General features: G+C 44.0%; 3 non-coding genes across 3 annotated transcripts in view; all 3 read right to left on the bottom strand.

The window, feature by feature from the left end:
* Positions 1-1,927, bottom strand: part of LOC148165540 (large subunit ribosomal RNA) — a 4,039-nt gene extending 2,112 nt beyond the window's left edge. The window contains exon 1 of the ribosomal RNA XR_015771387.1: positions 1-1,927. This exon is cut by the window's left edge and continues 2,112 nt beyond it. This is a non-coding gene — a ribosomal RNA (large subunit ribosomal RNA).
* Positions 1,928-2,585: 658 nt separating this feature from the next.
* LOC148165539 (5.8S ribosomal RNA) lies at positions 2,586-2,742 on the bottom strand. Its single transcript, XR_015771385.1, has one exon. It is a non-coding gene; the product is annotated as a 5.8S ribosomal RNA (ribosomal RNA).
* A 1,616-nt stretch (positions 2,743-4,358) lies between these two features.
* On the bottom strand, positions 4,359-6,279 carry LOC148165538 (small subunit ribosomal RNA). The gene has a single exon (XR_015771386.1). It is a non-coding gene; the product is annotated as a small subunit ribosomal RNA (ribosomal RNA).
* Between the last annotated feature and the right edge of the window lie 5,642 nt (positions 6,280-11,921).

Genomic DNA, 11,921 nt, shown 5'->3' with positions numbered 1-11,921 from the left:
CCGTACGTTTCCGTCAACAATTGCGAATTGCGACCAACGACAAAAATCTACACCACATCAACATCGGCTTTCGCCTAGGGCTTAGGATCGACTGACTCGTGTGCAACGGCTGTTCACACGAAACCCTTCTCCACGTCAGTCCTCCAGGGCCTCGCTGGAGTATTTGCTACTACCACCAAGATCTGCACCGACGGCGGCTCCAGACGGCCTCACGGCCAGTCCTTCTGCGCTCACCGCCGCGACCCTCCTACTCGTCAGGGCTTCATGGCCGGTTAATTTAATAACCTGACCGCACATGCCTCTGACGGCCGAGTATAAGCACGACGCTTCAGCGCCATCCATTTTCAGGGCTAGTAACTTCGGCAGGTGAGTTGTTACACACTCCTTGGCGGATTCCGACTTCCATGGCCACCGTCCTGATGTCTTAAGTTACCAACGCCTTTCATGGTATCCCATAAGCGTCGATTTAGGCGCTTTAACTCGGCGTTTGGTTCATCCCACAGCGCCAGTTCTGCTTACCAAAAATGGCCCACTTGGCACTCTGATTCGAGTCTCGCGGCTTCAATAGTTCGAGCAAGCCGGAGATCTCACCCATTTAAAGTTTGAGAATAGGTTGAGGCCGTTTCGACCCCAATGCCTCTAATCATTCGCTTTACCGGATGAAACTCGTATGCTATGAGCGCCAGCTATCCTGAGGGAAACTTCGGAGGGAACCAGCTACTAGATGGTTCGATTAGTCTTTCGCCCCTATACCCAGTTCCGACGATCGATTTGCACGTCAGAATCGCTACGGACCTCCATCAGGGTTTCCCCTGACTTCGTCCTGACCAGGCATAGTTCACCATCTTTCGGGTCCCAGCGTGTACGCTCTTGGTGCGCCTCTTCTCGCAATGAGAACGAGACGCCCCGGGAGTGCGGGGCGGCAGCCGTAACGACCGCCCATCCTCCCTTGGTCCGCGCAAGGCGGACCTTCACTTTCATTGCGCCTTTAGGTTTAGTTAAATCCCAATGACTCGCGCACATGCTAGACTCCTTGGTCCGTGTTTCAAGACGGGTCCTGAAAGTACCCAAAGCTATAGCGTCGCAGATCGGCGTTTCAACGAGGTCTGTCCGAGAACACCTCAGCGAACAGCCACCCGGGGACGGGACCGGCACCAGGTCCGATCACCATCACGACGGGCGCGCTTGCCGAAGGTCGGACGCTAACTGTGTAGCGGCCCCGCGCCATCTGTATACCGTCGAGCGAGCCGATCGGGAAACACCACGGGTTCATTCGGCGAACGGCGAACCGTCCGAACGAGCTCCACCGCGGGCCTTAGACCGGCACTCAACGGATCGCGACGTCCTACAGGGGGAGAAGTGCACGCGTTCGACGGCAGATCGACAAAACGAAAGGTGCAAACGACGCGTACGCCATCTGTCACACGATCGTCCAGCGCCGCCATCGAGTCACGCTGAATCTCCCCTTTCGACCTTTCGGGTTTCTCAGGTTTACCCCTGAACGGTTTCACGTACTATTGAACTCTCTCTTCAAAGTTCTTTTCAACTTTCCCTCACGGTACTTGTTCGCTATCGGTCTCGTGGTCATATTTAGCCTTAGATGGAGTTTACCACCCACTTAGGGCTGCACTCTCAAGCAACCCGACTCTGAGGAGAGATCCTCCCGTTATCGGCAGCGGTCGCTACGGGCCTGGCACCCTCTATGGGCTGTGGCCCCGTTCAAGATGGACTTGGACGCGCCGCACGATCTCGGGATGACGGATCCTCCCTAACACCACATTTCCCGGCGTCCGGTTTCGGCCGCGGGATTCGGTGCTGGGCTTCTCCCTGTTCGCTCGCCGCTACTGAGGGAATCCTAGTTAGTTTCTTTTCCTCCGCTTAGTAATATGCTTAAATTCAGCGGGTAGTCTCACCTGCTCTGAGGTCGCATATGAAAAATAAAAATTTTTCATTCGGTCATTTCGACGATCACGACACGTCTCCCATTCCTTGCTATACGTGTTCGTCATTTTTCTTTTTAAAAAATGGCTAAGTTTACAGAAACGCTTACGATCTGACGTCTGTCGCGATTTGCATTACACGTCTCGGACACGACGACCGTCTATAACGTTCTCAACCTTAAAACGCCATTTTTTTTTTTAAATGACGACATGTTGAAGAAATAGGACGTGCTACGCCGAAAGACCAGCCAACAACTACAACAAGTAGTAGTTGGTCGCTTTCGCGTCTTAAGATGTCGCGCAAATTTACTCGCTGCACGAGAAACGCACACAAACACACGATTCTACGACACACCACGCAAGAACATGTGCCGACGTAAACACTTTCGTATTTATGATTCGCAAGGTGGACGTCCGACGGACTTTGTAAAAAAAAAATACAAAGCATACCCGTCCCGTCCTTTTTGACGAAAAAACACGCTCGAGTAAACGTCTCGGCACACGTTCGAGGCGTGCGTCGTTATATCGTGACGTAAGTGACGATCACGTACATTAATGAGTACCTATTCGACGCGTCGCAACACATCCAACACGCTCCGACGTTTTCGTCCGAAAACGAAAACCGAGCAGTCTTTGAAATTGACACGACCCTCAGCCAGGAGTGGTCCGGGAACATTATATCCGAGGACCGCAATGTGCGTTCGAAATGTCGATGTTCATGTGTCCTGCAGTTCACAAGTTGACGCGCAATTAGCTGCGTTCTTCATCGACCCACGAGCCAAGTGATCCACCGTTCAGGGTAATCTTTTTAAAATTTAAACGCTCGTTCCACAAGAACCCCGATCATGCCGATCGTCCAGCTGTCTATACACGTCTTGCAAAAATTTTTGCGTACGTGCGTACATCCGAAACGAAAATGATCTTCGTGGTTCCGAAACGTGCCACGTCTAAAATTTCGGTGTTGTGGTATGGATATTTATGATTCTCGCTCTTAATTGTCTTTCGTCCGTACTTTCTCGTCTGAAAGGGAACGCGATCGTCGGTCTCAGTTTTACGCGTACGAAAAAATTAAAAAAAATATTAACCCAAACACAAATTTGTATCCGCGCACCGAAAAAGAAGCACTTTTCTTTTTCACGCGGTCTCCGCTTTTACACGCAAAGTACGAGCATGTATGTGTGAAGATGGGACATGTTCGATACGATTTTAATTAGGAATTTGCCAATTTCCTTTTTCTCAGCAATAATTTTAATAAATAATGCTGCTTTCTCTCATAAACTACATTTTCGGTAGTTTTCCTTTATTGTGTCTTTCATTTAGTGTGCGTGTGTCAAGCACTTTAAAAAGTGTGACGAAGAGACGGTTTTTGATCGATCGGAATCAACACATCATTACATCATCGTACTCGTTATGAAAAAGCGAATTAGTATCCGCCGTAAGCGAAAAGAGATTTTCGCGGGCGGTCTTTGTGTTCGTGTTTCAATTTTCTTTCTATATTTTTTCGTCGCCAAACCGAAGACAGATCGTGAATTTTGACGAAAAAATCTATAGACGTGCCAGACTGAGCGTCTAACATAAAATCCTCAAGTTTACCGTTCTATATCGTGACTTAATGACGATTGACGGTGTATATAATTTTGAAATGGTGCAGTCGTACGCTCCGTAAAGAGAATTTTACCGTTTCTAACGAAATCACTTTACCACATCTACCAAAAACATTAAAAAAGCAAGGTGTGATGTGTGTGTGATCGCTCGTTTAACGGCGCTTTCAAAAAACTCTTTGAAGCGTCTAACGACGAACATCATTCACGCGAATCGTAAAATCGGGAGCGTTTCTCGCCGGTCCCGTAGCCGGGCGTAAATCATTTAAAACCCACGGAGTCGTAACCTAATTCGACACCTGCGATTTTCTTCTTTCTCGACTACTCTGCTACATCCTCTCCGTGTGTCCGAAAAAAGAGGACTTCTAACGTCTTTCGACTTTCGCGGTGGAGTTCACAACTTTCCGCGATCCGGTCGAAAAACCGAAAGCGTCCCTCCTTTTTTCCATCATTGGAAAAGATCGAGAGATAGTACAAAAAAAATCAAAAAATCTAGGTACCCGAAGAAACAGCCGTATGCCCGAGCGAATTCGGTTTTTCTCGTTCAAAAAAGGTGAAAAACTCGATCGCAAGGACCGGCGCTGCGGGCCAGCGTAACGCTATTGTTTTTCCGAATATGTACGATTCGTAGTTCAAAACGTCGTACACACGGTGTTTCAAAAAGAAACAAGCAACGGCACGACAAAAGATCGTGCCGTCGACTCCATGTCATCGACGACGGTGTTGTAAAAACATAAAGTGTACATCGACACGATCAAATAAAAATGCATAATAATAAATTATACATATGTCAAAATTCGTGTGTACGAGGACACGTTAATGATCCTTCCGCAGGTTCACCTACGGAAACCTTGTTACGACTTTTACTTCCTCTAAATGATCAAGTTTGGTCATCTTCCCAGCGACATCGACGACGTCGAAACGCCATCGCGTACCGGTCCGAAGACCTCACTAAATCATTCAATCGGTAGTAGCGACGGGCGGTGTGTACAAAGGGCAGGGACGTAATCAACGCGAGCTTATGACTCACGCTTACTGGGAATTCCTCGTTCATGGGGAACAATTGCAAGCCCCAATCCCTAGCACGAAGGAGGTTCAGCGGGTTACCCGGACCGCTCGGTCAGGGAGGACACGCTGATTCCTTCAGTGTAGCGCGCGTGCGGCCCAGAACATCTAAGGGCATCACAGACCTGTTATTGCTCAATCTCGTGCGGCTAGAAGCCGCCTGTCCCTCTAAGAAGAATTGTTTGTACGCCGACAGTAAAAACCGCGCACGACCACCGGGCGAACCCAGGATCGACGGGCCTTTGGGATGTCGAAATACGCCTATTTAGCAGGCTAGAGTCTCGTTCGTTATCGGAATTAACCAGACAAATCGCTCCACCAACTAAGAACGGCCATGCACCACCACCCACCGAATCAAGAAAGAGCTCTCAATCTGTCAATCCTTCCGGTGTCCGGGCCTGGTGAGGTTTCCCGTGTTGAGTCAAATTAAGCCGCAGGCTCCACTCCTGGTGGTGCCCTTCCGTCAATTCCTTTAAGTTTCAGCTTTGCAACCATACTTCCCCCGGAACCCAAAAGCTTTGGTTTCCCGGAAGCTGCCCGCCGAGTCATCGGAAGAACGTCGGCGGATCGCTAGCTGGCATCGTTTATGGTTAGAACTAGGGCGGTATCTGATCGCCTTCGAACCTCTAACTTTCGTTCTTGATCAATGAAAGCGTTTTTGGCAAATGCTTTCGCTTCTGTCCGTCTTGCGACGATCCAAGAATTTCACCTCTAACGTCGCAATACGAATGCCCCCATCCGTTCCTATTAATCATTACCTCGGGGTTCCGAAAACCAACAAAATAGAACCGAGGTCCTATTCCATTATTCCATGCACACAGTATTCAGGCGAAGTTTTAGCCTGCTTTAAGCACTCTAATTTGTTCAAAGTAAACGTGCCGGCCCACCTCGACACTCAATGAAGAGCACCGCGGCGGGATTGAGTTGGGCCGCCCTCTCGAGCTAAGCCCACCGGCAGGACGTCCCGCGGCACGCCAGTTGACACCGCGAACGATGAACCGGCGGCGCGGGACACAGATTCGACTACGAGCTTTTTAACCGCAACAACTTTAATATACGCTATTGGAGCTGGAATTACCGCGGCTGCTGGCACCAGACTTGCCCTCCAATTGATCCTCGTTAAAGGGTTTAGAGTGTACTCATTCCGATTACGGGGCCTCGGATGAGTCCCGTATCGTTATTTTTCGTCACTACCTCCCCGTGCCGGGAGTGGGTAATTTGCGCGCCTGCTGCCTTCCTTGGATGTGGTAGCCGTTTCTCAGGCTCCCTCTCCGGAATCGAACCCTGATTCCCCGTTACCCGTTACAACCATGGTAGGCGCAGAACCTACCATCGACAGTTGATAAGGCAGACATTTGAAAGATGCGTCGCCGGTGCGAGACCGTGCGATCAGCGTAAAGTTATTCAGAGTCACCAAGTTGTACGATGACGGAGACCGCCACCGATTGGTTTTGATCTAATAAAAGCGCTCCTTCCGTTTCCGGTTGGAGCTCTGTTTGCATGTATTAGCTCTAGAATTACCACAGTTATCCAAGTAAATGTGGGTACGATCTAAGGAACCATAACTGATTTAATGAGCCTTTCGCGGTTTCACCTTAATTTGGCTTGTACTGAGACATGCATGGCTTAATCTTTGAGACAAGCATATGACTACTGGCAGGATCAACCAGGGAACTGCGTTCTTGTTTTAAAATAAGAGAGTTTTAGTCTTTCTTTCCTTCTAGTCATATAAGCTACAATAATCGTAGAATTTCGGAAAGACACCTGCTGCTCTTATAAAAAACTGAACACTTTCCTATTATTGTTTTGAAGAAAGTGTGCGTGTCTGCGAAACGAAAACCTCGTAAGAAGAGACGTAACGCCACGCGATCTTTCTGGATGGAAAATTTTTCGACATTTTTTTCACATCATCCTTGATTGAATCTCCTGCAACAATTTTATTCTTATTCATCCGTTCTAAGTTGTCGTCGTCGTCGAAATAAATAATTTGTACACACTTCGGGGTACACGTTTGTCAAAATTCATGAAATGCAACGTAACATTTTTACTTTAATAAATTTTTACAGTGCATTCAGATCGACTAAACGAACAACGACGGATGAATTGATTTATGGATTTTTATTTGTTGCGACTCATCGGAGGAGAGAGTGAAGAAAAAATAATCCAATATCATGGTTACGGAATAATTTTCTATGACTTTTTCATCCTTGTTTGAATCTTGCAACAATTAATTTTATTCATCCGTTCTAAGTTGTCGTCGTCGTCGAAATAAATAATTTGTACACATTTCGGTACACGTTTGTCAAAATTCATGAAATGCAAACGTAACATTTTACTTTAATAAATTTTTACAGTGCATTCAGATCGACTAAACGAACAACGACGGATGGATTACTTATTTTTGTTGCGACTCATCGGACGAAAAGTAGAAACATAATCCTCCATTGTAATATAGTTTTTACGGAAAATTTTTCTTTTATTTTATATCCTTGATTGAATGCTGCATTTTATCCGTCTTTTTTTCGTCAAAAACAGAGATCAATGCGATTCATCGGACGAAGAAATAATTTCCCAGTTCAAAATTTAGAGATTTTTGGGCACATCGACTTGAAATTTTATCGTAAAGAAAAAATATCGTCGTCGACAAGCAAAAGTTCAAACATTCTCCATACTCTTCGCTAGATTGAAAGCGACGGTTTATTGTGAGATTTCTCTTTAGAAATATTCACACGTTACGAGTTTATGAAATTTTATTTATTTCAAAATTCTCGCTCGGACTTTAGTGAGTTGACGCATTTGTTAATTTTTGGTCGTTCTGACACGAACACATAAAATCTTTGATTGCATTTGGACCGCTAACATAGAAACGCTCGCCGCATCCGCAATCTCGCTGTGCATGGTCAATGGCAAGATTTGTCATCCCTCAAACGATGGTGGGTCCACAGGGTACACATTCCGGCCATCGTCCCAACTACGGGTAAGTCGCGGTGTACGAGAGGTAACAAGATAATCGGACGCACATAAAATCACATTTCGATCGTACGCTTTTGTCCGCTGCTACATACCACCACTACTATCCCTATATATGCCAGCGCGGCAGCTCAGCTCTGAATCACTCGATGCGCGAAACGGTCGAAATCCCATAGCGCGCCGGCCGCTCGCTATGGGCGAGGGGTCGGGTAAATCGGTCTGATCGCTCGGTGCAAAAGTCCGTTTGGGTACTTAGAGACGGAATTTTAAAATTCTGATTTCGCAGATCAATTTCAAGGGTCATTAGGACTCGAATGCCGTTAACGGTGTTTTGAAAAAAATATTTTTTACGTTTTTACGGCATTTCGACCGAACACCTCAGTTCCGACTTCGGACTTAGAATAATTTTCATCAAAATTTCGAACGCCTCAGTTTCCAGAGGGTTTTAGATCCCGTTTAGTTAGGGGTTTGAAATTATCACAGCCACCCTTGTTTGGTGTTAGTTCGACCGTAACTTTTGTTCGTTTGCATTTAATTTCGATTTTTCTGGGACTTTTGGTCAATGTAAATTTATCAACCGCTACACTTCCGACTTCGGACTTAGACGAATGAGCGCCGAACGCTACAGTTTCGACTTCGGACTTAGAAAAATTTCGCTCGACCGCCACAGTTTCGAATTGGACTTAGAAAAATTTCGGTCGAACGCCTCAGTTTCGAATCGGACTTAGAAAAATTTTGGTCGACCGCTACAGTTTCGACTTCGGACTTAGAAAAATTTCGTTCGAACGCTACAGTTTCGACTTCGGACTTGGAAAAATTTCGCTCGACCGCCACAGTTCCAACATGAGACTTAGAAAAATTTTTATCAAAAATTCGAACACCTCAGTTTCGACTACGGACTTAGAAAAATTTCGCTCGACCGCCACAGTTCCTATTTCGGACTTAGAAAAATTTTCATCAAAATTTCGAACGCCTCAGTTTCCAGAGGGTTTTAGATCCCGTTTAATTAGAAGCTTGAAATTATAAAATCTACCTTCTATCGATGTTAGTTCGACCCAAACATTTGTTCGTTTGCATTTAATTTCGATTTTTCTCGTACTTTTGGTCAATGTAAATTTGTCAACCGCTACACTTCCGACTTCGGACTTAGACGAATGAGCGCCGAACGCTACAGTTTCGACTTCGGACTTAGAAAAATTTCGTTCGAACGCTACAGTTTCGACTTCGGACTTGGAAAAATTTCGCTCGACCGCCACAGTTCCAACATGAGACTTAGAAAAATTTTTATCAAAAATTCGAACACCTCAGTTTCGACTACGGACTTAGAAAAATTTCGCTCGACCGCCACAGTTCCTATTTCGGACTTAGAAAAATTTTCATCAAAATTTCGAACGCCTCAGTTTCCAGAGGGTTTTAGATCCCGTTTAATTAGGAGCTTGAAATTATAAAATCTACCTTCTATCGATGCTAGTTCGACCCAAACATTTGTTCGTTTGGATTTAATTTCGATTTTTCTCGGACTTTTGGTCAATGTAAATTTGTCAACCGCTACACTTCCGAGTTCGGACTTAGACGAATGAGCGCCGAACGCTACAGTTTCGACTTCGGACTTAGAAAAATTTTGTTCGAACGCTACAGTTTCGAATTGGACTTGGAAAAATTTCGGTCGAACGCCTCAGTTTCGAATCGGACTTAGAAAAATTTTGGTCGACCGCTACAGTTTCGACTTCGGACTTGGAAAAATTTCGATCGAACGCCACAGTTCCGACTTTTTTTCGAAACTGTAGCGTTCAGTCAAATTGCCGTAAAAACGTAAAAAACTTTTTTTACAAAACATGGTCGACAGCATTCGAGTCCTAATAATCCTTGAAATTGATCTGCGAAATCAGAATTTTAAAATTCCGTCTCTAAGTACCCAAACGGACTTTTGCACCGAGCGATCAGACCGTTTTACTCTACCCCTCGCCCATAGCGAGCGGCCGGCGCACTATGGGATTTCGATCGTTTCACGCATCGAGCGATTCAGAGCTGATCGCTGCCGCGGTGGCATATATAGGGAGTAGTGATGGTAAGTGGCAGCGATGACGGACAAGTACGCACGATGAATGGATTGACATGAAATCAAATGTGCGCGTCCGTACGATCTGTTACCTCTCGTACATCGCGACCCCGTTTAATGATATTATGCTAAATTAAAAATAAAAATACATCGATGAAATAAAAAGTGGTAAGTCTCTAGAAAGACAATATACCGCTGTGAATAAAAATTTCTCGATGAATAGCGAAATGTGAATTAGTCCGCCTGTAACGTGCATTTTGCGAACGAATTAGCTAATTCACCGCTAGTTAAAAAACGTGACCACCCAGTGCTCTTATCCAAAGTCGTCTGCAAATGAGATGAAATTAATAATCTTGACTCTAATGCAGACGACAAATTGAATTGAATAATTTACTTGAATAATGTGACGGATCTATAAAATAAAACACAAAGCCCGAAACACCAAGCAGTAAAAATCTCGATTATTGTTCCGCCCGTTGAAAAACAAAAGATCCGTCACATGGTAAGCAGAACTGGTGAAAATTGTGAAAGACTTGTTTCTCCTCCGATAACAAGCTTGAATTAAATATGATCGAGTGAATGATATTGGAAACCAAAGAACGAAACTGAGGAGAAGCAAATGTTCAGTAATATATTATGAATAATTATAATATTAATATAAATAATAATATTATATTAAAAATGGGAATTGTATGTGGTTGATGGAAAAAGTTTTTTTTTCTGTTGACCGCTACAGTTCCCAATTTGGACTTAAAAAAAAAAAAAAAAAAAAAAAAAAAAAAATTGTGTATACGGAAGGTAAAAAGCAAAAAATAAAATATTTTATTATTTTTTTTACTTTTTTTACGGGTCCCTACCGCTACAGTTCCCACTGAATGTGTCCTTTTCGCGCTAAGTCCATGCAGTCGCTACAGTTCCGAAACTGGACTTGTAAAAATTTCGACATTTTTGAACGCATCAGTTCCGAACGAGGTTTCAAAACTGTAGCGTTCGGTGTAAACGCATCAGTTCCGAATGAGTTTTCGCAACTGTGGCGTTTCATTTTTGTGCTTTCATGGTTGCATAAACAATCGCCAGTGTGAACGCTTCAGTTCCGAATGAGTTTTCGAAACTGTAGCGTTTCATATTTGTGCTTTCATGGTTGCATAAGCAATCGCCAGTGTGAACGCTTCAGTTCCGAATAGATTTTCGAAACTGTAGCGTTCAATGTGAACGCTTCAGTTCCGACTTTGGACTTAGAATAATTTTCATCAAAATTCGAACGCCACAGTTTCGAAAGGGTTTTAGATCCCGTTCAGTTAGGGACTTAAAATTATGACATCCACTTTCGATTAATGTTAGTTCGGTCCGAACTTTTGTTCATTTTCATTTAATTTCAATTTTTCTCGGACTTTTGGTCTTTGTTAATTTTGTCCTTTCGAAACTGTAACGTTCAATGTGAACGCTTCAGTTCCGAATAAATTCTCGAAACTGTAACGTTCAAAGTGAACGCCTCAGTTCCGAATAGATTCTCGAAACTGTAGCGTTCAATGTGAACGCTTCAGTTCCGAATAGATTCTCGAAACTGTAGCGTTCAATGTGAACGCTTCAGTTCCGAATAGATTCTCGAAACTGTAGCGTTCAATGTGAACGCTTCAGTTCCGACTTTGGACTTGGAATAATTTTCATCAAAATTCGAACGCCACAGTTTCGAAAGGGTTTTAGATCCCGTTTAGTTAGGGACTTAAAATTATGACATCCACTTTCGATTAATGTTAGTTCGGTCCGAACTTTTGTTCGTTTTCATTTAATTTCGATTTTTCTCGGACATTTAGACTATGCGAATTTTAGATTTTTCAAGCTGTAGCGTTTGGCGAGAACGCCGCAGTTACGGACAGGTTTTGTGTCAGACTTTCAATAATCTGAAAAAACTCCGAAAAAAGAAAATAATTAGTGTTTTCATGGTTGCATAACAATTTAAAATTCATGCACAAAAATAATCCATCTATATTTCCGTTATTCAAGAATGCAAAGGAAAGACGAAAGTTCGGCAACAATTAGTTTAAGCGGTTGCATAACCATTCAAACGTTATGCTTAAACACAATCCATTTACGATATATAATAAAAATAAAGCTTTATTATCAACTTTGAAGTCCATTCTATTGCTGATCTTTAGACCTATAGATTAGGTCAAGATGTCAAATGTCAAAAAACAACTACAGGTTCCTGTATTTGTAGCAATGCTGGCGCCATCTGTAGAACAGTTACCTAAACTTGAAAGTCAAAAAAATTACAGCTTTCTGTAA

This window comes from Gnatocerus cornutus, unplaced genomic scaffold (assembly GCF_029298725.1).
Source record: "Gnatocerus cornutus isolate USDA-ARS CGAHR unplaced genomic scaffold, icGnaCorn1.1 ctg00000287.1, whole genome shotgun sequence".
Lineage (NCBI taxonomy): Eukaryota > Metazoa > Arthropoda > Insecta > Coleoptera > Tenebrionidae > Gnatocerus > Gnatocerus cornutus.
Note: the sequence above shows the minus strand (reverse complement) of the source record. Positions and strands in the feature narration are given on the sequence as shown.